At 49.3% G+C, this 26,487-nt stretch overlaps 1 protein-coding gene across 3 annotated transcripts in view; it reads left to right on the top strand.

Annotated features, from left to right (window-relative positions):
• Positions 1-26,487, top strand: part of GFOD1 (glucose-fructose oxidoreductase domain containing 1) — a 109,914-nt gene that overhangs the window by 74,842 nt on the left and 8,585 nt on the right. Inside the window, exon 1 of one of the 3 annotated variants that reach the window (XM_029944529.1) lies at positions 4,224-4,296. The exons of the other annotated variants lie outside the window; for them this stretch is intronic. The gene's annotated coding sequence lies outside the window, so the exon portion shown is untranslated. Of the gene's footprint in view, positions 1-4,223; positions 4,297-26,487 lie in introns of those variants that run through there. 3 annotated transcript variants of the gene reach the window in all.

Raw genomic sequence — 26,487 nt, forward strand, 5'->3', positions numbered from 1 at the left:
CAAGCGCATTGATGCTGGGGTTGGCTCTCCAAACACCTGTTAAGGAGAGTTAATCCTTGCCGAAAATATTGGACAGAACACCATTGTCGTCTGTCCTCGCCCCCAATACTTAAGCCTCAATGGCTACTTGTTATAAGGACCGACAAACAGGGCTCTCTCTCTTCTCACTTTATTTAATAGGGTGGAAAGATGGGTTCCGTTGGCCCCACAGAAGAGGGGGCCTCTGTTTCTCTCTGAGGGCCTCTCGGGCTGCCACATCTCATCCTTGGCCTCCTGTCACCAGATGTGGTTTTCTTTCTGTTCTTCCAAGACCCGTCCCCTTCCCTACATTTACCATGTTGATCTGGAAACAAGATACAAGTCTGCAATTAGGGTCAAAGCGCTGACAAGTGGAAAGGCCCCTGAAGAGTTTTGCACGGCCTATGACTAAACACATCCCACTTCTGTAGGGTTTTTTTCCCCCCACTGACGTGACTCCATTCTGACAAATTGCATGTTCTTTTAATCACCGTATGCTTGTAGATTATCCCGAATTGATATTTCTCTGGTGGAGGAGGGCAGTCGAAATATTTCCCCATCCGGTATGGCCAGGCACCAACCTGCCCACCAGTGCAGAAGCCACTGCGGGCTAGAGTAGGTGTTGGCTGCCCAGCCTTCGAGCTGCTGGGCCAGGGGGAGGTGGGCAGGGGTCCTGGGTGCTGAGAGGCTACCGGACCCTCGGGCCAACAGCTGCTTGCCAACTGACAAACCTGTGTTTAGTTTCTTCTCTACCTCCACCGTGAGTGTTGTATGCTAGTTGAATATCGGCCCAGGCATTGTGTCTGTTTTAGTGAACAGTTTGTACTGTGTCCTCTTTGGCACGTTCATCGTCCACAAAGTCTTCACTCTCTTTCGTGTGTCAGAAGGTTGGAGGGCTCCTCCCCTCCTTTAGAAACAAAAATCAGGGGTGCCTGGGTGGCTCAGTTGGTTAAATGTCCGACTTCGGCTCAAGTCATGATCTCGAGGTTCGTGGGTTCGAGCCCCGCATCAGGCTCTGTGCTGACTACTAGCTCAGAGCCTGGAGCCTGTCTTCCATCCTGTGAATCCTCTCTCTGACCCTCCCCTTCTCATGCTGTCCCTTCCTCCACCTCTCCCCTCCATCTTCCCCCTCCCCCTTCTGTCTCTCAGTTTTTTCTACTTACTTTATGGAGATGTCATTTGCATATAATAGAATGCACTCATTTTCAGTGCATAGTGGATGGATTTTAATAAGTATGTATCTGTACTTAACACCACCCCAATTTCAAAATAGAAAGCATTCCCATTATGCCAGAAAGTTTCCTGTGTGACCTTGTGTTCCATACCCACCCTCCAAACCTGGGTATCTACTTATGTGCTTTTTATCACGATAGCTTATTTTCATCTATTTGCTGTTTCCTATAACTAGAGTCATACAAGATGTCCCCCTTTGCATATTGCTTCTTTCATTCAGCATAGTATTTTTGAGATCTCTCCATATTGTTGCGTGTCTGATTAGTTTATTTTGTTCTATTGTTGGGTAGTCTATTTTTGGGGGTGTATCATAGTTTGTGTATCTACTCAGCTGCTAATGGACATTGCGTTGACTCCAGTTTGGAGCTAATTATAAAAAAAAGCTGCTGTGAATATTTACATGCAGGTCTTCTGTGGAGACATATGTTTTCATTTCTCTTTAGTTATATTTCTAGGAGTGGAATTTCTGGGCTCTAGGGTAGATGCATGCACTTTATTAAAAATAATGCCTGATTTCCTAAGTGCTGGCCCAGCTGTCTGTTTGAAGTGTCCCGCATTGCTGTTACCCAGCTCAGGCTTCGTGCTGGGACAGACAGAGAGCATGAGTGGAGTTGACTGGTGTCCGTGAGCCTTCCTCCACAGAGATGCTTCCAAAAACAACCCTGAGCCCCAGAAGGCCTCTTTCTGGTTCCCGTGCTGGGGCGCTGTGCTTGGTGGCAGCCACTGACTGGCCTGAGCCTGACTGGTGGGGTAGACCAGATGCCTGAGCAGGCGGCTAGAGGGGCCTGTTGCCCAGCAGATCCCTTTCTGCCTCCAGGCTTCGAGATCCTCAGTTGCTTCCTCTCTGAGTACAGGGAAGCCTGTTAATCAAAACTAGTATGAGTTCTTATTTCTGTGCTATAGATCAGGAAAAAGGCCTAGAGACATGACTGACTTAATATGTATGTGTAAAATACGTGTATGTATAGATATTGTTACGTAACAGTATATAACATTATGCTATAACAATATATATGATATATGTTTACATATTACATATTATATTATATGTTATATGATCTACATTGTGTAACATACTATAACAATATATATGATACATGTTACATGAGATATATTATATGTTATATGATCTATATTATATAATATACTATCTAATGTATAGTATATATCATATATTACATGTTAGGTGTCATGTATATATAATATAGATCATATAATATGTAAACATATGAGTATATAAAATATATACATAAACCTATATAAAAGAACATATAAATAATATATATAACATATATTACATAACTAACATGATACAGCTCATTGCTGGCCACCCCAGGAGTCAGACAGAGCTGGGAAGGCTCCAGTGTTTGGCATTTTCCCCTAAAGCAGGCTTCTCAGACTTTCTTGTGACATGTTTGTTAAGGACAAAGAAAAGGAATGTGCACCTTAGGAGACGGAGTATCTAGGGGCATGGCCTGTTGTAGGAACTCTCTTCTAAAAGTTAATGCAAACTTTGTATTGAGTTCCAGATACGCCTGTGTTCATTTTCATGTAAAATATGATTAATATGAAAATGTTTGTTCCCCTCCCCCCCGCCCCAATAATCAAGTTAAAAGACACTTTAGGGAGATGCCACACAGGCAAGATGTCATTCCTGACACTGCCGTCTTCTCCTAACTTCTGTGATTGAGTTAGTATTTGGCCACATATATTCCCTGTTTTCCACAGCTCTTCTGTTTTATGTTGAATTTTTTTTCTTTTAATCTTTATTTATGTATTTAAAAATTTTTTACATGTTTATTTTTGAGAGTGAGAGTGAGACAGAGCATAAGTGAGGGAGGAGCAGAAAGAGAGGGAGACACAGAATTGGAAGCAGGCTCCAGGGTCTGAGCTGTCAGTACAGAGCCCTATACGGGGCTTGAATCCAAGAACCATGAGATCACGACCTGAGCTAAAGTCGGACACTCAACCGACTGAGCCATCCAGGTGCCCCAATCTTTATTTATTTTTGTGAGAGAGACACAGAGCACAAATAGGGAAAGGGCAGAGAGAGAGAGAGAGAGAGAGAGAGAGGGAGACACAGAATTCAAAGCAGGTGTCAGGCTCTGAGCTGTCAGCACAGAGGCTGACACAGGGCTTGAACTCATAAGCTGTGAGATCGTGACCTGAGGCAAAGTCAGATGCTTAACCAACTGAGCCAGCCAGGTGCCCTGGCTGCTGCTGCTGCTGCTGCTACTGCTTCTTTCAAATGTTTATTTATTTTTGAGAGAGAGTGTGAGCAGGGGAGGGGCAGAGAGAGAGGGAGATGGAGGATCTGATCCGAAGCAGGCTCTGGGCTGACAGCAGACAGCCTGATGAAGGGCTTGAACTCACAAACCGTGAGATAGTGAGATCATGACCTGAGCTGAAGTCAGATGCTTAACTGACTGAGCCACCCAGGTGGCCTTTGCTTTGGCTTCTAACACAGAAGCAGCTGGAAGCGAACATTTGCCCTGCCAGCAGGTCACAGGGTCCCCAGGTCTCCCTCACAGTCCACCTCTGGGTCTCATGATACAGCACTGGCTCCCATCCTTTTGGGATACGGCAGCACCTGCTCTGGAGATTTCTGTAGGTCTGGGAGTGACAGTGGAAGAGAAGCTATGCGTGAAGGCCTGGACAAATTCTCACAGCAGGTGGCTGTCCTCAGGTACAGAGGGAGGGGTCTGAAGGCCGAAGGTCCCTTTCCCTTTGTAGTCTGGCCTCTGTGGGACCCAAAGTTCCCAGTCACTGCTGTGAGCTGCACAAGTGACCATCAGGAGTGCCCTTCCGTGCACACCTGTTTCCAGCTGAGCCTCTCAGTGGCTCATAAGGCGTGGGTCCTCTGTGAGTCACCGTGAATTGTGACCACCGCCACCCAAGAGCCCGTGCGTCCCCCTGGCAGTAAATCTCTCTCCCTCTGACAGGAAGCACCTTCCGGCATGAGAGTTTCTTGTGGCCGCTGAAACAAATTATCACAGATTTCATGGCTGAAAGCAACACAGGCTTATTCTCTGGACAGTTCTGGAGGTGAGAAGTCTGAATTCAAGGTGCTGACAGGGCTAGGTTCCTTCTGGAAGCTTCGGGGAGAATCCACTTACCTTTCCAGCTTCTAAAGCTGCCTTGCTCATCTTCCTCGGTGACTGCTTTCGCACATCACTCCAATGTCTCCTGCTCCTGTGACACTTCCCCTCCCACTCATTCTAATCTCCTGCCTCCTTACAAGGACCCCGGGAGGACACTGAGCTGCCTGGATAACCCAGGGTAATCTCCCCATTTCAAGATCCTTAATCACATCTGCAAAGTCCGTCTTGCTGTCGTGTAAGAGAACCATCACGGGTTCTGGGGCATAGGATGGTGACATTCAGCCTCCCACACCAGGGGGCCTGGAGTCTTCGGCACTAGCTCCTGGGAAAGGCCCCTTGTCCTGTAGGTGACCATGTCGCTGGTCCAGCTCTCCCTTTGAGAGGCGCATTTGAAAGCAGGTGGGTGCCCAGACCGGTGTTCGAATCCTCACCCAGTGGCAGGCGCTGGGACCCCTCACAGGTTAGATGTCCTAGTCTTGCTTTTCCTCCTCTGTAACAAGGACACGGTCGTTTAACTTTGCAGAGAAAATGAGGATAAAGTGCCTCGCACTGTGCCTGGCCAACAGTAGGTGCTCAATAAGTCATGTTTCTAATCATTTGGAGAATTTCTGGTGAGCCCCATGGATGTGGGACGGATTCTGTTCCTCACAGACACTCGTATGTACTACATGTGCAAATGTACTAACTGCACATCTCAATGCTGCTCCCCAGGCTCCCAAATTCTAGAGCCTTCTGCAAGGTTAGAAAAGGCGGTAGGCAGGGAAATACCAGGATTACATTCTTGCACTCCCTTCTGTCCGCCCCTACTCACCCCAGGCTCGATGGCTGGTTTGTGTCCTCTGGAGATCGGATCTCCCCAGAATGAGTGAACCCCAAACTGGACTTGGAATTGACATGGGACTTCCCCCGGATTTCCTTGTTCTTGGCCAGGAACTAACTCAGGGGGGTTGGGGGTAGCAGTTTTTATGCCAGGGAGGTTTCTTTGGGGGAAGACCAAAGACAGGGGAATCCATCCAGCCTCCCCCTGTCGTGATTTCTGGGCTCCTTTATCTCTCATTTATGAGTGAGGCCCAGCAGCGGGCCACTTGACCTAAGTTCTCTTCACTCGCTCCCGGGATGTTACGGTCCACATTCGCCTGGTGAGGAAGTTGCAGCCCTGAGTGGCTGACTCTTGTCTGGGTTTGCACAGCCCCCGGGGGGTGGGTCTGGCGTCCGTCCAGCTCGTAAGCCATCCAGCCTGTAACACTGCAATTTCTGGATAATTCATGAATCTATTGTGTTATATGAAAGGAAAAACCAGATTCCTCTCTCCGAGTCAAGGTGACCGATAGTTTTATCGGGTGATTTATAGGCTCATTATCGTGTCACCAGTGCCTTTTGGCAGAGCGCCGTGCCAAAGGCCGTGGGTGTCATGCTGAGTTAGAGATGCCCATTCCTTGTTTAATCTGTCCCGAGCCTCCTGCCTCCACACAAAGGACATCGTAAGTGTTTTTGCTTTTTTAATAAAAGCTGTAATTTCATTTATTTATTTTTGAATGGGGAATATCGTCATCTGGCTTAAAATTCAGAGTACGGAAGCAGATACACTGAAAAGTGCCCCTTCCTTGCCCTGCCCGGAGCCACCCATTTCCTGTGCAATGAAAGCCAGGGTTACTGGTTATGAGTCTTCTGTTTCAGAGGCACCTGATGCAAATACAAGCAAATATACTTCTGTTCTCGTTATACACCTTTTCCTTTTTACCTCCTATATTTTGTAGGCAGAGATTTCTTAATTTTTTTATTAAAAAAATTAATGTGTATTTATTTTTGAGAGAGACAGAGCATAATCAGGGAAGGAGCAGAAAGAAACAGAGACACAGAATCCCAAGCAGGCTCCAGGCTCTAGGCTGTCAGCACAGAACCCAATGCGGGGATCGAACCCATGAACCATGAATGAGATCATGACCTGAGCTGAAGTCGGATGCTTAACCGACCGAGACACACAGGTGCCCCTCTCATTTTTAAAAAGAATTCTTTTAAGCTTTATTTATTTTGAGATAGAGCACACAAGTGGGAGAGAGGCAGAGAGGAGTCTGAGGCAAGGCTCCAACTCCTGAACTGTGAGATCGTGAGGAGCCAAAGTTGGACGCTAATCATCTGAGTACCCAGGCGCCCCTAGCTTCCTCATTTTTTTATGTGAAATACAAAATTTAAAGTCATGAGAAAGGTAATATTTTAATGACAGGTCTTCGAAAAACAGGATACATGTTTGTTTGCTAGCTAGCTAGCAAACTCCCTGTAAATTATTTCTTTAGGAAACTGGGGAAAGAAAATAATGTACCATTTGTAGAGTCCAGATTTAGTAAGTAATGACTCTCCCACCAAAAACAAAGTTGCCTTGAGCAACTTTAAAAAGAATTTTCTGAGGGGCCCCTGGGTGGCAGTCAGTTGGGCATCCGACTCTTATTTTCAGCTCAGGTCGTGATCTCCTGGTTTGTGAGATCAAGCCCCACATTGCTCTCTGGCAGCGTGGAGTCTGCTTGTGATTCGCTCCCTCTCTCTGCCTCCCCTCCCCTGCTCATGCTCTCTCTCTCTGTCTCAAAATAAATTTTTTTAAAAAAGGCTTTTTTTGAAACTCAAACATTGCTTGGCATTATTAAAAGGGAATACTTCAGAGGCGCCTGAGTGGCTCAGTCCGTTAGGCTTCAAACTCGATTTCGGCTCAGGTCATGATCTCATGGTTTGTGGGTTCAAGTCCCGTGTTGGGCTCTACACAGACAGTGTGGAGCCTGCTTGGGATTCTCTCCCTCCCTCCCTCTCTCTCTCTCTCTCTCCTCTCCATCTCCCTCTCTCTGCTCCACCCCTGTACATGCGTACTCTCTCTCTCCAAAAAGGAAAAAAAACATTTTTTAAAAAATCAGTAAATTTTGGAGTCGCCAGATTTCAGGTAAATGAAGAAGATGGAGACTGTGTTTTTATGGGACCTCATTGCGCCACTGGGGATAGGGAAGCCCGATGGGGCCGTGCTGGATGGGGTCTCACTGGACTGACCCACAGGTGCCTCTCCTCAGGGATGGTGAGCTGGGAGAGCCACCACAGAAAGCCTGTGTCACATCTCCCCACTTTTCTCCCCAGGAAAGTTTCTTGACTTCTTTGCTTCTGTTTACTTACCCATGTCACATGCTCACCTCCTCCCCACAGTATGAAATCACAAGGGTCAGTTATCAGAGAGGATCCCAGAAGCAAAGCACACTGATCAGAAGAAGCGATTCTTTTTTTTTTTTAATGTTTATTTAGTTTTGAGAGAGAGAGAGAAACAGAGCAGGGGAGGGACAGAGAGAGAGAGAGAATGACACAGAATCCAAAGCAGGCTCCAGGCTCCGAGCTGTCAGCACAGAGCCCAACACAGGGCTTGAACTCAGGTCACTTAACCAACTGAGCCACCCAGGCCCCCCAGAAGAAGTGATTCTTTTTTTTTTTTTTTTTTGAGAGACAGAGAGAGGAAGACATAGAATGTGACGCAGGCTCCACGCTCTAAGCTGTCAGCACAGAACCCGATGCGGGGCCCGAACCCATGAACCATGAGATCATGACCTGAGCCAAAGCCGGACGCTCAACCGACTGAGCCACCCAGGCGCCCCAGAAGTGATTCTTAATGAAGAGGCTACATACATGGTCAGCAGAGTGGCTTTGCCCTACCGGAGTCGTCCTTGGGTCTGAGGGATTTCAGAACCTCAAGTAGTCCCCCCATGTGCCACGGGCAGGCCTGTTCACCAGCTGTCTACCAAAAGTAACCAATTAGCAACCATTGAAAAGAAAAACTACACTGTGTCCATTCGTGCAATAGCATCATGACAATTGCTGGTATTTATTGAGCACTTACTATGTTCCAGAGCCTATTAACCTAGTCAATATTCTGTTATCTCCATTTTATAGATGAAGACACAGCTTAGATGTGAAGTTACTTGTCCCAATAAGTGGTAGAGATTTGGGGGTCAGACTCAGTACTTGGTCTGACTTCCCTACCTATGTCCTTTGTCAGGATTCTCTACCACAGCCCGACTCCGTAGGCAGCATCAAAAAATCCCAGCCAAGCCTCCTGAAATTTATGTCCTTTTCTCACCTCTGCCTTCAAAGAAACAAAAAAACCCATCTAATGCTCACCACCCTTTGTAAAGTAACCCTTTATATCCTTTCAACCTTCCCTCCTCTGGATTTCTTTTCTCCTTCCCTTGTTGGGTTAATTTCAAGCAACAAACATTTACAGAAGGTGGTCATTGTGCTAGACCATTGGAGGACACCAAGAAATAGATATGACAGGGTACCTGACTATTCTAGGCACGCCTGAGTGGTTCAGTCAGTTAAGCATCCGACTTCAGCTCAAGTCATGATCTCATGGCTCATGAGTTTGAGCCCCTCATCAGGCTTGATGCTGTCAGCACAGAACCTGCTTGGGATCCTCTACCCCCTCTCTCTCTTTCAAAAATAAATGAGGGGCGCCTGGGTGGCTCAGTCAGTTAAGCCTCTAGCTTCCAGCTTCAGCTCAGGTCATGATCTCATGGTTCATGGGTTCAAGCCCCATGTCGGGTTCTGTGCAGACAGCTCAGAGCCTGGAGCCTGCTTCGGATTCTGTGTCTCCCTCTCTCTTTGACCCTCCCCTGCTTGTGCTGTCTCTGTCTCTCAAAAATAAATAAACAACATTTAAAAATTTCAAAAATAAATGAACATTTTGGGGGGAAAAAACAGAAGGTTTGGAAGAGATTGCTCACAGTTACGGAGTTTACAGGTGGGTTGGAGGTCTAATACTGTACCTGAAAATATGACCACATTTCAGATGCTTAAATAAAAAGACTCAGTATGACTGACTCAGGTTGCAAATATTAGAGAAGGAGAGAGACCTGAGGCTTGGGATCCCCAGGGAAGATACCCCAGAGTAAATAGGACTTCAGGTAGAGCATGGATGGGGGTTGCCAGAATAGGGGCTGCAGAGCAAGAGAAAAGGTTTGAGGTAGGAAAGTGCATGGTTCGGCTGAACCTGCTTGAACTTGAGGACTTAGCAGCAGGAATGTTGAGAAACTGAAGAGATAAACCATGAACAAGGCAGGCAAAGTCTCAAATGCCATCCGATGGGCAGTGATGGATTAAGTTTCTAAACAGGAGTGTGTGTGTGAGTGTGTGTGCGTGCGTGGGTACACGCACTCTATCAGTGTTTGGAAAAGATTAATAAAGATGGATTGGAAGGGGTTCTCAGATATGTTTAAAGACACACATTGATTGTGGGCCTTTAGAGAGTTGATTGCATATCGGCATCTGGCCAAAGCACCTCTTCTCGAATTTTGCAGTGAGTTGACATGTCCAATTGTTCAGATTTGGTGCTGAGCAGTTTTCCATATATGTACTTCTTTCTTTTCTACTCATTCAGCCTCAAGGTGTGTGTACACGGGAGAGGGTGGGTGTCATGTGCTTCCCACCATCGCCACCTTTTTTTTTGTTTTTGCTTTCACTTCCCCGCCTTCCCTGAATTGTACCTTCTGGAACAGGTATGGCACTGTCCTCTCTTGCGGCTACAGGAGGGCCAGCTGGTGGGACCATGGGTCGTTCTGACTTAGCTCTAGTGCCTCATCTCCTCTCTGCTCCTACACCCCCCCAAAAATACAGATTGGCTGTTTCGCGAGCAGGGATGTATATGGAGAATTTATGTCACGGGACATTAAACTTGGAGAGACCCTGTAGGACATCTAGCCCATGTGCCTCGCCTCTCCAACATGCTTTGTTATAAAAGGGAATGTCAGGTAGCCTGGGAAGCGTTCCACACTGTTGATTCCTTGGAGATTCATGTAAATGTTACTGGTACAGTAAAAGCGCTGTATTAGAGATGGTATTTTGTAAGGGTGCTTACAACTTCAGTTTATGTGTGCCTTTGGGACTGGGTGCTTAAAACTGCTCTAAAAAACCCATCGAGGTACCTGGGTGGCTCCGTTGGCTGAACGTCTGACTCTTGGTTTCGGCTCAGGTTGTGATCTCATGGTTCATGGGATCAAGCCCCACATTGGGCCCTGCACTGGCAGCACGGAGCCAGCTTGGGCTTCTCTCTCTCCTCCTCCCTATCTGTCCATCCCTTGCTCATGCTGTCTCGGTCTCTCTCAAAATAAATAAACCCATTGAAACGAGCACAGAGAAGCATCTGAGGCTAAGCGGTCATTGAAGGGTGGTCTGATCTTTCCTAGACAGTGAGGAATAAGATCTAGATTGGAAAGGAGGGTGGAACCCAGAATCGAAACATTTTAACATTTTTAATAAGCACTTCCCAAACGTCTTGATTTTGGAATCCTTTTCTGGTATATGGCCTAGCATCAAACACCCAGGAGATCCAGGATTCCTTAGAAGCACTTTGGGGGATGCCTGGGTGGCTCATTAAGCGTCTGACCCTTGATTTCAGCTCAGGTTGTGATCTCGTGGTTTGTGGGATCGAGCCCCACATTGGGCTCTGCGCTGCCTGCCCTGAATCTGCTTGGGATTCTCTTGCCTCTCTCTGCCCCTCCCCCACTCATGCACGCACACGCATGCGCGCACACACGCTCTCTCTCTTAAAATAAATGAACATTTAAAAAAAAAAGCAGAAGCACTTTGGGAGGTCTGCTGTGGCTCTGTCTCCTGCATTTGCAGACGAGAACATGGATGGTGGCAGACTTGGGCCATGGGGACAGAGGTCCACATAAAGTCTTCACCCGTGCTGCCACTTGAAACCCACCAGGCAGCACAGCAGAACGAGGGGTGTTGGGGGAGAAGAGCTCACTGGCAGGTGGATTGCCGAGAGCCGTTCTGCCTGGTGAACTCTGGCTGGAACGGGGAGAGGGTTAAAGACAGTTCTGTGAACCCCTTCACAGCGTGTGGTCACTCTTCTAGGATGCTGATATCATCTGCCGCTTATCAGGACCAGAGCCCTGTGGGAGCAGGTGCGGGGTGGGGGTACCGCCCCCCTCGCCTGCCCTATCTCAAGATACCTACACAGAAGACAGGCACATGCCAGAGATTAGAATGTCAGCCACACCCTGGACACCCAAGTCCTCTGCTTCCGCAGCAGGATGCGGCCGTTGCTAAGCAACCAGTTTATCTTCTGGTCAGCAGATAGAGAAGCAGGCAAGCAGTTCTGCTCTGGAGAGTTCCAGCCATGAGACCAGGTTGGGAGCGGGAAGGGGGCCTGTGGAAGAGAGGTGGGGGCTGGACTTGTACTCGGCTGCTGCCTCCCGGCTCTGACCCTCCCCTGTGTGCTGAGGACCCCTTCTTCCTGGAGGTGTGGGTCTGCCTTTTGAGACGGGAGGGAATGGTATAGACCAAATGACATGATGATAGAGTCAGCTTAAATAAAACAGAATCCCCACCTCATGGGAAAAGAAATCTCCTTTTAAGAGGCAGTTGATGATTTTACTTTGCATCAGAGAGCTCAGAAAATTGTATTTCTTCTGGAGGGCACACCGTGTGCTTTATGTGTCTCTGACCCCCCAGCTGGTGGGACCTGTGAGCTGAAGTGTAATTGCCCCAAATCACTCATACCTGGCTGGACATCTGTGGGTCATTAATGGCTTCTCATGGCCAAGTTCAGTCTTGTATTGCCAATTGGGAACAGGTGCTAAAAAAAAAGTACAGCACTTTGCTGAGGGGAAATCAAGGTGTTGATCAGTACAGGTGATTCCTGCTTTTAAAAAACTTACAACTATAGATGAGAGAAGGGAGTTCTAGAACAGAACAGAAGTTCCCAAACATTCTCCATTCTGCACTGAGCGTTTTTAGAGTCTCAGTACTTTTTCATGGTGCTCCTAGGGACCAAAGAAAGATCTAGCAACTTCATTTAGTAAATCAAAATAGTAAGCATTTATGTTCTAATATGCAGGATACTTGAAAAAACTGACACATAAATTAAAAGAATGTAATTATTTCATTCCTTTTTAAAATTTTTTTGAAACGCTTAGTCCTTTTTTGAGAAACAGCGAGAGTGAGGTAGGGGCAGAGAGAAAGAGAGAGCAACACAGAATCGAAAGCAGGTTCCAGGCTCTGAGCTGTCAGCACAGAGCCCGACGCGGGGCCTGAACCCACAAACTGCGAGATCATGACCTGAGCTGAAGTCATACGCTCAACCGACTGAGCCACCAGGCGCCCCATAGGCATCTCAGCGGTTCCTCTGGGCTCAAATCAATCTTTTCAGAAAGGGATTCAGAAAGCTTGTACACCTCTTGGACTGGAGAAGTATTTCAACGGCCAACATCAGAAACTACCTGGCGGATATTAGCAGAATAGAATTTCTAGAAAGGAGATGAGTGCCTCACGGAAATATTAGGTTGGGGAAGTAGGCTTGGAAAACAAGAGAAACGAAGAAAAGGTTGGCAGCTGGGATCCCAGTGAGTCACACCAGGGAACCCAGCCAACACGGACGTCCCCTGTTGCTTTGGATGCTGGTGGCACTGAACTACTGTTGTCATCACTAGGACACTGCCGCCACAGCCATTGGAGACTGGAGATTGCTATCCTCCATGGCCAGTGTGGCTTCTCCATCCTCCCCCTTTTTTAGGCACCAGACCCAGGCTGGGTCACTGGTTGTACCCAGCTGTGTGTCCTTGATTCTTCCGCAAAGACTGATGGGAAGGCATGTCCCTGGCTTGGCTTCCATAGTGGGGCGAAGTTCTATTGCCCACCAAGGCTCACATGGTGAGGGATTTCCCAGATAGCACAGGGAGATTCAGAGGTTAGGCAGCCCCTGAGAACTATAAATCCCTATGACCCACCCCACCCGCAAACACACTCTCCTAACCACAGGTCACCTCTCTGTTTCTAACCGCCACTGCCTTCCCACACTCCCTACCCCTTGGCAGAGACTTGGTGTAAAATGCAAACATCATGTGAGTGCTTGGGGGAAGTGGATTGTTCATGATTATCCTGACCTACCAGCCAGGAGACCCAGATCTGGGTTTCTTGCTGTTGTCCGGCCCCTGCCCTGGCTGAGGGGGGAGATCCATGTGTCCTCGTGAGGAAGCACGGAGCACTGGACTGCTTTCCTCTCCCGGGCTGCAAGGACCTGCACCCCTGTGGGGTTGTGGCGGTGTGGCCCCCCTGTGCTTCTGCAACAGGCATGTTGCCTCTTAGAAGTGAAGCGTGTAGCAGGTGCATTGCTGCCCAGTTCCTTTGGCCAGGTCAGTGGGTGCCCGCAAGCAGAACTCTGCAGCTCTTGCGGGACTTCCTTGATTTGAGGACCCCGCCTCCACTGTGACCTGTCCCCCCAGCTGCTCTCCTTCCTTCCTCGCAGTCTTCTCGGCTGCTGTGGCCCGCTCACCACCACAGATGTGGGCCAACCGGACACCTGCAGAGACAGCAGGTTCCCTGGTTCCACATGGAGCCTCGGGCCCTCTTGCTTCCAGCTCTTTCCCCTTCAAGCCCTCGTTCTGCCCCCTGCACCACCTCCACTGCCTTCCCGAATCACTTCTGGACTCAGAACCAGGGTTCATTCGGGGCACCCGTGGGGCAGTGGCGCCTTTTTTATTTTTTAACATTTATTTATTCTTGAGAGACAGAGCAAAACAGAGCATGAGCAGGGGAGGGTCAGAGAGAGAGGGAGACACAGAATCCAAAGCAGGCTCCAGGCTCTGAGCTGTCAGCACAGAGCCCTACGTGGGGCTCGAACCCACAAACCGCAAGATCATGATCTGAACTGAATTCAGCCGCTTATCAGACTGAGTCACCCAGGCGCTCCTGGCACTTCTTTATTAACCCATGTGGTCGCTCCAAAGCCCGGGGCCTCTCATCCTGCTTCTTCCCTTCCATGTGCAGTGGATCCTTAGGTGAAAAGTGGAAAACCTAGGGCTTTGGGAGCCCAGAACTGCCACATAGCTGTGATCCGGGGTGATCCTAATCTCCCTGAGCCTCGATGATCTATTTCCTTCAAAGGGGGCTAAGTAAGGATGCTGGCGTGATGCTTCACTGAGCCTCTGGGCAGCCGGGCTCCTGGTGGATCCATACGTGACAATTTCAGCTCCTCTTCCCTTCCGCGTGTAATTTCGGCCCCCAGAGACCCAGACCGCCACCGGCCCAGCACTGTTCCTATTACGGCTGCCTACAGGGAGCCCTGAATTGGGGACACAATCTCCGTGGTAACAAGGAGACTAATAATAGGTTTTTAAAGCCTAGAGTACTTCACGGAGGCTCTCTTTTTGATGGAGTGGAAACGACTGAAAGAACATAGAAACAAAGGATGATCTGAAAGGGCTGTCCGTCCACACATGTCTAGGTGACTCACCTGAGAATCTTCCTCCTGGCGGGACTTTTTCTCTAGAGCTCGCTCACAAGCGAGTGGAGTGTGCTGACAGCCTTCAAGACGACCTTTGCTCCCCGGTGTCCCTCCTGCCATTAGTTATATGGCCAAAGGGGCGGGCCTAGTGTGATAATAGGAACAGGGAGTACTCTCTAGCCCCTGGCAAAAGAGGAAGTCGAGTGAGTCCAGCCTGAGAAGAATTCACTTCGTGAACTGTTACTAGCCTGGATGTCCCACAGCAAGTAAGGAGTGCAGACCCTTCTAGAAGCTGCCTGGCCAGCAGGGAAGCCAACAGAGGAGCCCACGCCCAGAGCTCCGAAGCATGAAATCAGCCAACAGCCCTGTGAAGTTGGAAACACGTTCTTCCCAGAGTGGCTTTGTGGGAGCCGTAAGCAGAGACCGAACTGAGCCTGCCTGACTTCCAATCCAGAGCTCCGAGAGATAACAGTGGGTGCGGGCGCTTAGCTGCTACCTGTGTGTCCGTGTGCTGTGGTGGTGATAGAAAACGAATACAGCCATTAATAGGGACGGGCGGGGACTGTAGCCTATTGGTTAGGGCTAGGGGTCGATCCAACTGTGGAAGCCACGACTCCACTCCAACTGATTGTTGTCATGAGGAAGAAACCCAATGTTTCCGGATCTCTCTGTTGTTTAAGAAAGGGCAAAAACTTGGGCGATGTGAAATATGGTATCCTGATTTAAAAAAATAATAAATAAATAAAACACATCACTGGGCAAGCAAATGAAATAAAATAAAACATATGGCTGGGTAAGTAAATAAAATAAAATAAAACAAAACAAAGCACATCACGGGGTAAGTGTGGCTGGGATTCCTTCCCTAGGGCAGTTTGTTTTGAATGGTGAGGTTCCTGCTGTTTTGTTTAAGTTGTCTGAAGTCTACTCTCTTGCGTATTCTGTGCTCAGTGAGGGCGATCTTTCTCTGGAAAGCCTCGACTCAGAAATTGAGTACAGTTCAGTACTGAGGTGTTAGGAAAGGACAGTGTAGGGGCTTTGGGAGAGAAATAGTGTGGGGCTCCCCCCATTTTGAATATGTGATGGAAATTCACACCATCCTAATATACCATTTTTAGGCCCCCCTAGACGGGTGGGTAGGGAGTGGAATTAGAGTGCGATCCAATAGTCACCCAACGCGCTCATTTATATTTTCAGGGGTCTCTTTTAGATGACCCTGGCGGCCCAGTTAGTCAGCACCCTCTGGCTCCCATGCACCACCTTTACCCAGGGGGTGTCCTCCGAATTCTGGTCTGGCCAGCTTGGGGTAGCGGTGCAGGCTGGAGAGGGGGAGGTCCAGGCCAGTCCCTGGAATAAAGACCACCGAGATGCCGTGGGCGTTATTCGGCTGTTTGGGACTCGCATAGCGGGACGCCCCTGGTGAGCCCTCAGTCCTGGCCGGTTTCCTCTGTCCCCAAGTCCCTGACCACTGCAGCCACTACATCCAACCCCAGGCCTTTGTTCTCCCGTGGCCCCTCTCCATGCCTCCCATGCCCCTCACACTGGGGTCTCTCTGTGCCACCTGTGGGTGGACCACCTACCTTCTGGGAGGCTTGCCGCTGGCCTGGAAGGAAGGTGTTTGGCTCCCACATACCTTAGGTGCTGTGTCTCAGCCTCTACCCCGGGCCTCCCCTGGGCTAGACAGAAGTGGCAAACTCTGGGGCGCCTGGGGGGCTCAGTCGGTTAAGCGTCCGGCTTCAGCTCAGGTCATGATCTCACGGTTTGTGGGTTCGAGCCCTGCGTCGGGCTCTGTGCTGACAGCTAGCTCAGAGCCTGAGGCCTTCTTTAGATTCTATACATCCCTCTCTCTCTTACCCTCCCCTGCTCATGCTGTCTCTCTCTGTTTCTCAAAAATAAATTTTTTTTAAAAAGTGGCAAACCCTGCTTCTCTCTTCTGAGGAATGCCCAGGCTGGAAGGGGCCGGCTAGTGACTGCCCAATGCCATGTTCGTTCTCCACACGTATAGGCCATAGTCACACAGGTGTGTGGGATTTACAAATAAGAAGACGTGGAGAGTGCTTCAGGCGTCTACTGTCCCTGCTGTCATAGGCTCAGCAGTTAGATGAGAGAATGCCCATGAAACAGTCCCTACTACTGGTAGCAATTTCTCTGCAACAGGTGATTTCAGACAACAAGGCTGAGTAGTGGGAGGAAGTCTATAAATAAAGTGTTGGTTGGATGGGCGGGTGCCCGGGTGGCCCTGTTGGTTAAGTGTCTGACTTTCAGCTCAAGTCATGATCTTGCGGTTCGTAGGTTCAAGCCCCGCGTCAGGCTCTGTGCTGACAGCTCGGATTCTCTTTCTCCCTGTCTCTGCCCCTCCCCCACTCACACTGTCTCTGTCTCTGAAAAATAAAAATTTTTAAATAAAAAAAGCATTTGAGGGGCACCTGGGTGGCTCAATCAGTTAAGCGCGCAATTTCAGCTCAGGTCGTGATCTCATGGTTCGTGGGTTCGAGCCCGGCATCCGGCTCTCTGCTGGCAGCACAGAACCTGCTTGGGATTCTCTCTCCCCATCTTGCTTTCTACCCCTCCCTCACTTACGTGCTGCATGCTCGTGGTCTCGCTCTCTCTCAAAAATAAACAAACAAAAATACGTGGACATTTAATTCAGTTCAATATCAAGTCCCATCAGGAGCAGCTGTGCTGATTTCCTTTCTTGGCCGTTCGCCTCTCTCAGGGCCCACTGGCGGCATCAGGGGCCTTGACGAAAGGAACCGGATGTGGGTCACCATGACCCATTTCCATCTCGGTGGTGCTCTGGGACTTTGGGCTGCCATCAGCTGAACGGCAGGCGCCCCCACCCCTGGCGCCCTGGCTTTGGATGCTCACCAGGGCCCGTGCCACGGTCCCCCGTGGAGCCCCCCTCCCCCGAGGCGCTGTGTGCCGAGGACATGGCACATGTGTGCACCGGCACGTATCACGGAGGTGGATGTCCTCTCCATGCGTTGTATACAATTTAGATATGAGAGGAGCTGTGCCAGCCTTCAGCCCACAGAGTTAAGAAGGCAGTAGGAATGAGAAAGTGAAGACCAGGCTTGCTCGAAGGCCGGCCATCCAGGGTCCAGTCTCTACCACTCACCAAGCTGCAGAGTGCGGGCCAGTGGACACCTCGCAGAGGCCGTTTCCACTGCTAGGAGACGGGGACAGTCTGAGTTCCTGCCTCGTGGCGTCCTGTATGCTAAAACCGTGGGTGTGTATGTAAAACGCTCAGCATTTCCAGCACAAGGACTCAGCAGATGGTGGCGGCTGCTATTTTAAATGATGTCATTATGATTGCGAACAGATCAGGTTAATGGTTTGAATTGGGAAGGTGTTTGTCAGGACCCCTCATGGGGAATTGAAGGTGAGGGGTTTCTCCAAAGAGGCCCTGTCCTCCTAATTTATAGGGAAGGAGGGCCTGAGGCCACAGAGTGGGGTTTCAACAAGTCATCCCTGCCTAGTGCTGAAAGATACATTCTCAGTGTGTGTGTGTGTGTGTGTGTGTGTGTGTGTGTGTGTGTGTGTGTTGGGGAGGGGGGCAGAGAGGCAGAGGACACCAGGCCCAGGAGAATAAAGGCAGGGAGAGACAGAGCTGGTCTAAACGCAGTGGGGCAGGAGTGGGTAAAACTGAACCGGGAGCGGGGAAGGAATGGGTACAGAGTAGCCCAGTGCGTTCTGATACCTCATTCTGTTAAAACCAGAGATCTGGCTCTGCCTTGTCTTTGTTTTATCCTTCACTGCACCCTCCAGTTCTGCTTGATGTCCTTTGAATCACAAGCTCTCTTAAGACTCTAACGAACTTCTCCCTCAGAAAACGAAACATCAGAATATATGCATACATACAACTTCCAGCTTTCATGGCTTCTAGGAGCCTAGGTTAAATGCTCTGACTTTCAGCTATCTCCTAAATGGGACCCACGGCTTCTGAATATTCATTCAGGCAAACTCCTACACATACTCCAGAACCCTACTCAAATGTCCCCTCTGGAGCAGAGCTGTCCACCACACCCAGATCAGTTAGGCAGGCCTTCTTCCTGCTCTCCCTGTTTATCCCTATGTTAGATCCCATAATCTAGAAGATACCATAGTTACTCATTTCTGGTTGTTTTCTCTGCTAGACTGGAAGCTCCTTATTTAGTTACCTTACTCGTTTTTTTCTAAATGTCTATTTTAACTGTTTGTTTGAGAGAGAATGAATGAGTGGGGAGGGGCAGAGAGCGAGCAAGCATCCCAAACAGGCTCCACACTGCTGCTCAGATCCCAACCCGGGGCTTGATCTCGTGAACGGTGAGATCACGACCTGAGCCAAAACCGAAAGTCAGAAGCCCCACCAACTGAGCCCCGCAGGCGCCCCACAGCCTCCTCGTTTTTCCATCTCAGTGCTTCCCACAGAAATGCTGACAGAACGGAGCGCAAATGAAGATAATGAGTTCCCTGCTTGAAATGCAGAGAAATCTTCTCTACTTTCTGTGAATGGGAGGAAAGAATAGGAAGCCGGATCTGGTGGGATTTCTTGTGGGAATTCTGCCAACCTCCAAGGACAGCACCCAGCAGCCATCCTGGCTTTCGGAAGATAAGGAACTGTCAACACCAGTGGAATGACTGGGGAGATCTGGTGGGAAAGTAGCCCTGGCCTCAGATTTGCACCTTCGATTAGATAAGGGAGTGTGTAATTGGCAAAGGGCTGGCAAGAAACATGCTTTGAAATTTCAGGCTGATTATGCTAGGGAATGGCTCTGGTCCCCTGGTGGCCAGGTGACAGCTACACTCCAGGCCCCCAGGGATAACCCCAGGGTAGCTGCTCTTTGGATGGCAGACTGCACAGCACAGCACGTGTCTTTCTCTCAAGGTGTCAGTGGGAAGTCCCAGGGGCCACCTGGATGGAGCATCAGTCCCCACAGAAGCTTCAATCTCAGAGATATGGGTGGGTACCCAGCCCCAGCTTGGAGACTTGGAGCTTGGAGGTGGGGGGTGGGGGGCACAAGTGCCTGAAGGCGGCTTGGGGTCTACTGGTTGGAAACTCCATCTCTATGGCACTCACCCCTCGTGAGGGCCGTGGATACGGAACAGTGAACACGGCTTAGGAAGGAGCCCCTGACCCCAGGAGAGACCTCAGGAAGGCTGTAAATTATTTCATTTCAAAGCTTCTGACAAGGAGCAGGCACATTGCACTTTTACCCTCCAGAATTTCCCCATTGATCTCCTTTTCTCCCCCACTTCAGCTCTGCCGTAGAGGTGAGAAGGCTAATTAGTCCTGCTCTCTTATGGACCGGGAGCTCTCACTTTATGTGCTGAGCAGGAGTTCTTGCTTGGAAAGTTTGTTCTGGCCCTAAGGCGCTCGCTGTAGGGGCAGACAACATTTCCCATCTTCCCTTCCAAGTTTCTCGGCCAGCTAAAGAATGAGGTTGATGCAAGACAGATTAACAGGAGAAAAACAAATGTCTTATGCAGGAGAACCCCATAAAAATAGGAGACACTCGAGGCCTATCGATTAAAAACCAAGCTAAGGAGAAGCAGGGAGGGGCATGGGGCTTTGGAGGAGACGAGGAAGACTTTTCACAGGAAGGCGCGAAGGACAAATATTCGGTAAATATTGGCCAGGCCATGCAGATGAGTCTTTCCGATATAAAAAGTTATCTCTAGTAATAGCTCTCTTCCTAGTGCAGCCCCCCCCTCTCTAAATTCTTTTAGGTAGTTGAGAGGGGAGGAAAGAAGCTCTTCTTGAGTCTGCTGAGTCCTGATTGTCTTCAGTCTTGAAATAATGCACATGCCCAAGTGGCACATTCTGGGGTGATGTAATCCGCTCCCGTCAGTCCCCAAAAGACCCAACATGGGCTCTTTGCCTTCATGCCGGAGGCTAAATGGTCTACACGGAGGCAGGTGGGCTCCGAAGACTTCCCCAGGATGTCAGTGTGGTCCCAATGTGCTCTCTGCCACCCACCCGGAGCCACACTGCATCGCCTTGACAAATGTGGCAGGATTCCAAGACATCCATTTCTGGGTGCAGGTGCCGCCCCCTCAGTGGAGAGAGCTGAGCCGGGGCTGGTGGCATAATGGCACGTGTCACGTCCCTGGGGGAGCAGCAGCAGGGTGACCACATCCACCAGTGTCCCTAGATGCCCACCAGGCACCTGCTGTCCCTCTACGTCATCGTGAGCACCAGTGGGCATAACCAAAACTCTCCAGCTGCTCGGGAGATGCTTGGGGCTTGATTGAAGCATAGCACGCTTTTTCTTTCTCACTGAGCACCTTCTTCTGCTTTCCATGTTGCCTGCTTATTTGGAGTGGAACTGATTCCACAGGTTTCACGTTCTTGACTGTCTTCAACCTCTGCTGCCTGATTTTCATTAAGATTGTTTGGGGTCCCAGCCCCTGGGTGGCTCAGTCAGTTAAGCATCAAGACTTTGGCTTAGGTCATGATCTCGAAGTTCATGAGTTCGAGCCTTGCGTGGGGATCTCTGGTGTCAGCACGGAGCCTACTTCGGATCCTCTGTCTCCCTCTCTCTCTGCCTCTCCCCTGCGTTTTCTCTCTCTCTCTCTCTTTCAAAAATAAACATTAAAAAAAGATTGCTTGGGGCCCCAAAGTTTTGGATCTTTTGCCTTAGAAGGACACCACATCTTGCCACGAGACAGTATAAACTCCTAAGGGAGTAGGTTTTCACGGCGCTGGGAAGGATGTGTGGACGCAGGCGGAGAGACGGCCTTCCTGCCCTTCTGGTGGAGGTGGAGTTGTCTTCCCAGCAATGAGGGCATGCACACTCTCCTCTTCGGATCTGCAGAGCCGCGATGGGGGCTATATTCTGCGCCTCATGGCTCCCCGTTGGGAATCAGCCGTGGCTGTTTGGGGCCAGCACACGAAGAGGGCTCCTGTCTCTCTCTCTGAGCTTCTCCCCTTGAGAGATGGAGTCTCTCAGCTCCTGTAGCCCTGGTGATATCTATTTACCTTCACATCAAAGGAATATCCGAGTCACATGTTTAGGGCGACGTGCAAGATTTGGGCCCCTGCCTTATAATTTCCTTTTCAGCACAAAATAGAGAAGGACTCCTCTCCAAAGTGCCCTGTTCTAGCACTTTCTCAGGGGTGGCAGGAAAGGCATTGTGCTAAGACACCTGAAAATCACAAAGACACTGAAGACCTGTGGTATTTTCTGGAGGGCCAGACCATCACCCAGGCCGACAGGCAACTTGGAATGTAGGCATTTGTCTGCTCTCCTTGGAAGAAATCCCTGATGTATGCAGGATTGTGGGATGTGTCAGACCCTATGCCCAGACAGTGTAAGGGTCCTTATGCTGCGTGTGATTTTGGGGGTGAGGGGATTCTGTCTGCCACACTAATGTATTTACACACACATACACACACACACAGTGTCTCATGACTAGAAGTCTACAATTAGAATTGTATTTCTTTAAGTACAAATTTTCAGCCCTATGATGAATAAGTTCTGAAGATTTTTTTCCTAATGTTTATTTATTTGAGAGAGAGACAGACAAACAGTGTGAGTCGGGGAGGGACAGAGAGGGAGACACAGAATCTGAAGCAGGCTCCAGGCTCTGAGCTGTCAGCACAGAGCCCAACGCGGGACCCAAACCCAGGAGCCTTGAAGATCATGCCCTGAGCCAAAGTCTGACGCTTTACTGACTGAGCCACCCAGGCGCCCCTGAGGATCTTAGGTAAACATGGTGATTCTGTCTGACAGCATTGTGTTGTATAACTGAAATTTGCTAAGAGGATAGAACCTAAGCGTTCTGTCACATACAAGAGAGACGTGAGAGGTTCATGAAACAGATGGTAGAAATACTTTCACAATGCGTACTATATCAAAGAACCATGAAGTATCCTTGAAATACCTTACAATTTTATATGTCAGTTGTACCTCACATAAGCCGAAATAATAGAAAAATCGGATCAGCAAACAACAAAAAATGGAATTTTTATTTCTTGAGCCTAAGCCCTCTGTGTCTGTTAAACTTCCAAGAACATTGGAGCTTCAGGTTCTGGGAGATGCTGGGAAAGAGAACCCGAGGAAGTGGGGTTCCAGAGTGTGCTTTGCAGAAGCCCCCCCCCACCTCAAGAGGTAGGGCTGAGGTGAGAGTGTCCAGAACAGAGAGAAAACAAAGTACTTTACAAATCAGTGAAGGGCCCATTTGCTCTGTATTTTGGGTTTCTTCCCTTTCCCCTCCCCTCCCTTCTCCTCTTCTCTTTTTTAAAGAGAGAGAAAGGAAGAATCCTAAGCAGGCTCCACCCTCCGCATAGAGCCCGGTGTGGGGCTCGATCCCATGACCCTGGCACCATGACCTGAGCCGAAATCAAGAGTTCAAACAGCTGAGCCACCCAGGCGCCACTTGGGTTTCTTTTAAAACAGGAAGCGTTATCTTATTTTCTAAGGATACGTCCCAACGCCTTCAGGAAGTTGTCGGTCAGGGGCACCTGGCTCACGTGGCCTCTCGATCTGGGGGTTGTGGGTTTGAGCCCCACGCTGGGCATAGAGCCTACTAAAAAAAAAAATCTAAAGACGTCCGTAACATTCATTCATACATAAATACTTTAAAGAGATGAAGGGATTGTAATTCATGATGGAGATGCCTGCCCCTCAGAACGTGAGAGGACCACCCAGGCTCATGGTGGGGGCGTGGTTGGAACTGCGTCTTCTGGAAGGTCCAGAGCTTTCTGGAAAACTATCAAGAGTCCTGAGCAGGCGAAGCCAGGAGACCTGGCACCGCAGCCCATGCCTCTGAAGCACTCACAGTTCAGGGTCAGTGAGGTCCTTACCCCCGCCCCACCCCCACCCGGGCTTCCCAAGGCCTTTCTGCCATCATGTGAGCCCCATCCTTCAAAGGGCTTCCCATCTCCTTTGGGCTTAGGAAAGAAAAACTAATGGTTGTCCTGACCACCACAGTAGACACTTAGAAAAATGCAGAAAAATGTAGTGAAGAAAATAAAAATCAGTCATAATCTTACTAAAGAATAGACCACTGTAAACATCTTAGATGTTCCCTTCCAGGTTTTCTCCTTTTCTTTTGTATTTTTTTAATGTGTATTTATTTATTGAGAGAGAGAGAGAGAAGGGGGGAGGGATCGAGGAAGGGGGAGGGACAGAGAGAGAGAGAAGGGGGGAGGGAGCGAGGGAGGGGGAGGGACAGAGAGAGAGAGAAGAGGGGAGGGAGGGAGAGGAAGGGGCAGAGAGAGAGAGAAGCCCAAGCAGGCTCTGAGCTGTCAGCACAGACCCCAGCAGCGCGGGGCTCCAACCCACAAGCCATGAGATCATCAAGGCCTGCGCTGAAGTAGGACCCTTAACCAGTGAGCCACCCAGGCGCCCCTCTTGTATTTTTTAAGAGAGAGTTGAGATCATAGTACATCTATGAATAGAGCCCTTTTCACTCAACATTACATCATAATCATCTTGCTTGCCCTTCAAAAGCCTTCATTAGCATCAGGTTGGGGGCCTAACAACCTTCTATTGTATGGCCACACTCCGGCTTACATCCCCTTCTTCTCTCCTTGGGCATCCCCATTGTTCCTAGCTTTTCGCTTTAATAAATAATTCATCAAGAAGCCTCTTTGGGCAAGAGGCCGTGCGTGCATTTGAGATTATTTCTTTATGATAGATTCCTAGAAGTCTCTCTGGCGCTGTGAAGATGCGGTAAATTAAGATGTTGCCGAGACCCATGCACGAAGCACGTGGATGTCGCTGAAGACCACGGGCCGTGAGGCAGGGCCAGGCGTTCGCTGGGCTCCTGTCGCAAGCTCACCGCGCCTTTGGGTGCTGTGGGCAGAGTGGAGACTTAAGAAGTCAGGACCTGCCTTTATCTTTGAGAATGTGGTTGTAGCGCTGGGTGTTATAGGGAAGCCAAGCTGACAATAAACTATCAAAGAAAAAAAAAAGAAAACGTAATCCTGTCCTGTGGACACGAAATAGCCTCAAAGAAGAGGTCCCGCCTCTCAGATCCTTGGGGGCAGCCGTGCATGGGATCCAGAACCAGAAAGGGGCATTTTGCCTACGTTCATACCGCATTTTCTGGAAAAGGAGCTTTTATGAGAATCACATCAGAATCTTCCATCTAGAGAGCTGTGAAGAATTACCCATTTAGTGATGGGTTGGGGTGTGTGCATGGGAAGTCAAATGAATTTTCTCCATTTATTGTTTCTTTTACTATTTTATTGTATTGTTTTTTATAGGAGAAAAAAAAAAAGGTGAACTTTTTCTCATGTGCCATTAAGATGACTGAAAGAGCATAAGAAGATGCCCATCTGGGGATGGGGGAAGGCGCCTGGGAGATTCTGTTGGTTAAGCATCTGGCTCTTGCTTTCGGCTCAGGTCATGATCTTGTGGTTCATGGGTTCGAGCCCCACATCAGCCTCTGTGCTGAGACCTTTGGATTCTCTCTCTCTCTCTCTCTCTCTCTCTCTCTCAAAAATAAACAAACATAAAAAGATGACAGTCAGGGTCCTGGTTTGGGTTGAGGTTGGGGTGTAGGCGTGGCCATCGCCCATACCCAGCAGGCGCGAGGCAGATTTGGCAGCTTTAGTCACCTGTCCCTGCAGTGACCTACCAGTCCATTCACATATAAATCTGCTCCCTGCTACACCAGCCTGCTGCCTGCAGGATCGCAGTCTCCGAACATCATGTTTTACCAGCGTGTGGCCCTCTGACAGGAGACGCCAGTGTTTCCTCGTCCCTCAGCCAAAGCTTCCGTCCTCAGCTGGTTACCAAGAGTTAAAGGAGCTTCTTACTGATCATTCCCGGTCATCCAAAAAGCCAGCCAGCTCTGCCAACGTGGAAAAGGCCGGGCGATCCAGTCACTACGTGGCTCCCAGCCCTTCCCCTCCGGGCCAGAATGAAATGTGCGTGTGGGAATTGACAGCCACCGAGCATACTTATTTTCTGCGATCCATTCCAACCTCGTCTGCTGTCTGGCCGGATCTGCCACTGGGAAAATGAGAGCCACATTCTAGGGTATGGGCTTGTCTGGGCATCTCCGCCGGACAGGACTTCCACAGAACCCGATCTCAGCTCAGCTTGTCGTGAGAGGTCATAGATTCGGTCAAGTTGGGTGCCCACGCTCCATTTCCCTTGTGGGATCTCCCCTGTCCGGGGACTTAGTGGGAGGTCTATGTGCAGAGTGTGACGGGACCAGAAACACAGGCAGACACGTGCCCCGACTCAGACACTCCCCAAGGCTTTCCACCTGGCAAACTTGAATCTGGCTTGCTGACAAACTCCATGTAATTTATTATTATTATTATTATTATTATTATCATTATTCCCATCGTCATCATGTTCCACTGGGCTGTTTATACAGGTTTAGCTGACTTGCTTTTCTTCACCGACTCTTGGCTTCGGAGAATAAATAAATCCCTTTCTCACTGACTCTCACTCCTTTCCTTTGATCTTTTGTTTTCTCCAGACCCAGAATCATTTAGTCTCCCAAAGGGCTTGAATCTACCTGTAATTTATGCGCCCATTACGACCATCACATAAGCCTAATTGTTGTTTGGCCTCGGGTGCCTTGGCCAAGAGCACAGAACCCCACCAGGAGACAGATGGCAGGGACCTGCCACCACGTGCACCCCTCAGACCCAGGGACTCCCCACTCTTCCCGTAAAGAGCCAAAAAACTTCAGACAAACATATCTCTGACCGGTGCCAGCCCTAATCCATAATGCAAAAGAAACAAGCAGGTAACTTTCAGGATGTAATCCTTTGTTGGTGGTTGTAGGGGAGAGAGCTTAACGTTTAGACCTTCAGAGGATTTCATTAAGAAATTCTTTCTCCTATTTAATCAGACTTGCTATGGCTGTGACTGAAGTTTACATATTCTGGTTCTGACCAGAGACGCTCTTCTCTTCCCTACATATGATGTTTCT

Source organism: Suricata suricatta, chromosome 7 (assembly GCF_006229205.1).
Source record: "Suricata suricatta isolate VVHF042 chromosome 7, meerkat_22Aug2017_6uvM2_HiC, whole genome shotgun sequence".
Taxonomy (NCBI): Eukaryota; Metazoa; Chordata; class Mammalia; order Carnivora; family Herpestidae; genus Suricata; species Suricata suricatta.